Here is a 4,736-nt window from a genome sequence, read left to right on the forward strand (position 1 = left end):
ATGTTATCTCAAAAGAAGGGATTAAAGTAGATTCACTCAAGATTAAAGCAATTGAAAAATGGGAAGCTCCAAAGACTCCAACTGAAGTCAGAAGTTTTCTTGGATTAGCTGGGTATTATCGTAAGTTTATACAGGATTTCTCTCGTATAGCTACTCCATTAACGAAGCTAACCAAGAAAAATGTGAAATATGAGTGGGATGAAGCACAAGCTCAGGCTTTTCAGATATTGAAGGATAAGTTATGCAGTGCACCAATTTTATCTTTGCCGGATGGAATGGAAGATTTTGTGGTGTATAGTGACGCATCAACGATGGGTTTGGGTTGTGTACTAATGCAACGTGGAAAGGTAATAGTTTATGCTTCTAGACAGTTAAAAGATCATGAAAGGCAGTATCCTACTCACGATATGGAATTGGTGGCAGTAGTGTTTGCTTTGAAGATAAGGAGACATTATTTGTATGGAACGAAATGTCAAATCTTCACAGATCATAAGAGCTTGCAACATMTGTTCCATCAGAAAGACCTGAATATGCGTCAGAGAAGATGGTTGGAATTGGTAAGTGATTATGATTGTGAAATTTTATATCATCCAGGAAAAGCAAATGTAGTAGCTGATGCATTAAGTCGACAAGAAAAAAGTGGAACTATCAAAGTTATAGCTTTACGAGTTGAGTTATTACCCAATATTCAAGAAGAGTTACGAGAATTTCAACATGAGGCAATGAAGGAGGACAAGATCAAACAGGAAAGATTGGGTGGATTAATATCTGATTTGGTGAAAGATGATAAAGAATTTTGGAAATTCCAGAACAGAATTTGGGTACCATGCTATGGTAATCTCAGAAAACGTATTTTGGTGAGGCTCATAAGTCACGTTTTGCAATACATTCAGGTACAAATAAAATGTATCGGGATTTGAAGCAACACTATTAGTGGCCAGGTATGAAGAAAGATATTGCTAAATATGTTGAGTAATGCCTGACATGTCTTTAGGTAAAGATTGAACACCAGTGTCCTTATGGTAAGTTGCAATCTTTAGAAATTCCAGTTTGRAAGTGGGATCATATCACTATGGATTTCATAACCARATTGCCGAGAACATCGAAAGGGTATGATGCTATATGGGTGATAGTAGATCGGTTATCTAAATCTGCACACTTCTTACCTATGAAATAGTCATATTCGATGGAGAGATTGGCAAAATTATACATTGATGAGGTAGTGAGACGACATGATGTTCCTCTATCAATTGTTTCTGATAGAGATAGTCGGTTCACTTCTATATTTTGGAAGAGTTTCCAAAGAGAAATGGGTTCGCAAATTAAGCTAAGTACAGCTTATCATCCTCAGACTGATGGACAAAGTGAACGAACTATTCAAACTTTAGAAGATATGTTGAGAGCATATGTCATTGATTTTGGAGGATCATGGGATAGTCATTTGAATTTGGTGGAATTTGCATACAACAATAGCTACCATTCAAGTATTCATGCAGCACCTTTCGAGCTACTGTACGGACGAAAATGTCGAACTCCATTGTGTTGGAATGAAATAGGTGAAAAACAGTTAGTTGGGCCTGAGTTAGTTCAGCAAACTGCAGATAAAATTGGAATAATACGGGAACGAATGAAAGCGGCACAAGATAGACAAAGAAGTTATGCAGATAGACGTCGGAAGCTGATTGAGTTTCAAGTGGGTGATAGAGTAATGTTGAAAGTATCACCTTGGAAAGGAATGGTACGTTTTGAAAAAAGAGGGAAGTTAAGTCCAAGATATATTGGACCATTCCCTATTGTGGGAAGAGTTGGGGAAGTAGCCTACAAGTTAGGACTTCCATTAGAATTAAGTGGGATCCATGACACATTTCATGTGTCGAATTTGAGGAAGTGTCTAATAAGTCCAGATGTGGCAGTACCATTACCTAAGATTAAGGTGGATGAGAGATTATGCTTTGAAGAAACCCCTGAACAGATTACTGACTACAAGGTGAAGAAATTACGAAACAAAGAGGTTGGGTTAGTAAAGGTTCAGTGGCGTTATCATAAGGGACCAGACGCCAACTGGGAATCAGAATCAGATATGCGAATGAAGTATCCCTACCTTTTTGCTTAAATGGAATTCCGGGACGGAATTTTTTTAAGGAGGGAATGTTGTAATAATTTGGTTTAAAAATTTATATTTTAAGAATTTGAAATATATATATATATATATATACACTTATATATATATATATATGTGTGTGTGTGTGTGTGTGGATTGGTGTATGGGGGAAAGGGTTTCATAGCACCCTTATAGCAAAAGGCGGTGATGATAAATAAAACTTTCTCTCTGTTTGGCTGATTTGAGAAGAAAATTGTAGGGAGAAAAGAGTGAAAAGAAGCTACAGATATTGAAGTCAAAAATAATCAAAGGTGAGTGTTTTAATGCTTTGAAGTATCAATTGTTGGTATAGCAATTTTAAGAGATTATGGAATTGACATATTATGATTCTTATATAAATTCTTTGTGCGGGTTTTACTTAAACCGGACAAGTGGTGTCTGGGGTTTTACCTAAACCGAACAAGGGGTGTCCGGGTTTGTTTTAGATCGCCCAAGAGGCAACCGGATTTCATCTAAACCGGTTGAGTGTTGTCCGGATTATAAATCACTCAAATTGTGTCCGGATTATAAACCGCTCAAGTGTTGTCCGGATTATAAACCACTCAAGGCGTGGACGAATTACCTTCTTATTATCCTAAGTATTTGTCCGGACTTCATATCCGGACAAGGTTGACCGGATTTCAAATTCGGTTAAAGTGTTAGAAAATTTTGAGCTGTAATGGCGGTGTAACCGCGAGAGAGATGTAATGGCGGTGTAACCGCGAGAGAGATGTAATAAGTTTATGTGTCAGAACAGGTTTGATTCTGAACTGATTGTTTGGAAAGTATGTTGTTTATTTGGGATTTATACACTCACTAGACCTTTTTGGTCTAACGCTCAGTTGTTGGACTAACCTGTTTTGTAGGTCATCATACCTCGCAAGGCAAGAGAAAAGTTTAGAATGAATGACATTTAGTAATCATAAATATATTTTAAGAAAGTTTTTGTTAATCTGTATTTTGTAAACAATGTTACAGTTTGTGTTGAGTATGATGATGTAAATTATCTGTACATGGAATATGTGGGTTGTTACATTTGTGAATTCATATTGTTTCGTGTTTTGTGGGTTGTTTCAAGTTCTTATCTTAAAATTGTTTGTTTTACAATTTATCACTCCATTTTTTATTATTTGGCTTGCACTTATCAATAAATCTCGAACTTGTAAAGTATTGCCTGGTAGATTGGCAATATCAATGATATCTGAGATCATGTCTTGAATCATCTCTATCTCTTTTTCCATAAAGAAAAAGAGTTTATCGATTTCTTCAGTCATCTTTTCCATCCCTGGTTAGGAAATCTGCTAGAACATTTTTATCAGACTTAATAATTTCTATATCAAAATTATATTCAAATAAAATAGTTTGTCATCTAATCAATCTTTTATATTCTAGTTTAGAGGGTAAATTATTTCTAATAAATGTTTTAACTTGGGTATTATCAGTTCTTAGTAAAACAAAATTGGTAAAAACAAAAAGTAATAAAACTTTTGACAATTTTTTACCGCAACCAATAATTCTTTCTTATTTATATGATATCTTGTTTGGGTATTTGTAAATGTACCAGAACAATATCGACATATGTTTTCTCCAACCTTTTCTTGTTGTGAATTATAATCTATTTTCTTAAGGACTCCACTCCAATGATTTTCAGAAGCATTTGTTTCAAGAATCAAATTATAAGGTTCTCTGTTTCAAGAATCAAAAATAACATATAATCTTTATAAGTAATTCCTACAGGAATATATATATTGTAAGGACTCGTCATTTTGGGGTGTATATATATATATCATTTTTCCATTATATGTTATTTTTAATTCATAAGAGGTTATATGCTAACGTTTAACATTTCTAAAAAGATTAATCCTAACATAATTTCTAATATATCGTTTTCTCTTTCTTCTTCTATTAATAATCTTAAAGGGATTATTTCTTGTCCAAATCTGAGTACATTCTCTATTGCTTCACTTATTTCATGAAGTTCTCCATTAAAATTTGTATATTGATGAGGTTCATCTAACTTGTGTTTTTGTAATTGTTTACACAATTTATAGTTTATATAGTTTCTATTTGCTTTTGTATCTATTAGTATATTTATCAGAGAGAACTTTGTTCCATCAAAATATTCACCAATAATTTTGTAATTTTTTATATTATCTTCCCGGGTATCACTATAGGATTAATTCTTTCTGAATTTGACAATCTTTCTGAATTTGACAATCTTTTTAAAGAGTAACTGCTTACTCCTGTATTTGAGAAAGATAACTTAGGGTTAATATAATAAGATGTTAATAAAGGTTTATCTTGAAGGTCTAGAATCTATTTCTTCTATTTTTGGCAAGTTAGGTACCTGCACTTGACATACTTCATTAAATAATAAAAGAAAATATATTTTATTTTTTATACTAAAACAATCTGAATGATGAGTATTAGATATAGCATAAGTTATCGAATATGATCTGTTTTGTTCTTTGAAAAAATCTTGTAATGCCCCAAATACCACATTTGCATAGAACACATATTTCATTACATAGAAACATGGATTACATCAAACGGTCCCACTAGTACAAGGATTACTATATGTACAAAATTGACATAT

The sequence above is a fragment of the Cynara cardunculus genome (genome assembly GCF_001531365.2).
Source record: "Cynara cardunculus var. scolymus isolate 2C chromosome LG 9, CcrdV1, whole genome shotgun sequence".
Classification (NCBI taxonomy): Eukaryota; Viridiplantae; Streptophyta; class Magnoliopsida; order Asterales; family Asteraceae; genus Cynara; species Cynara cardunculus.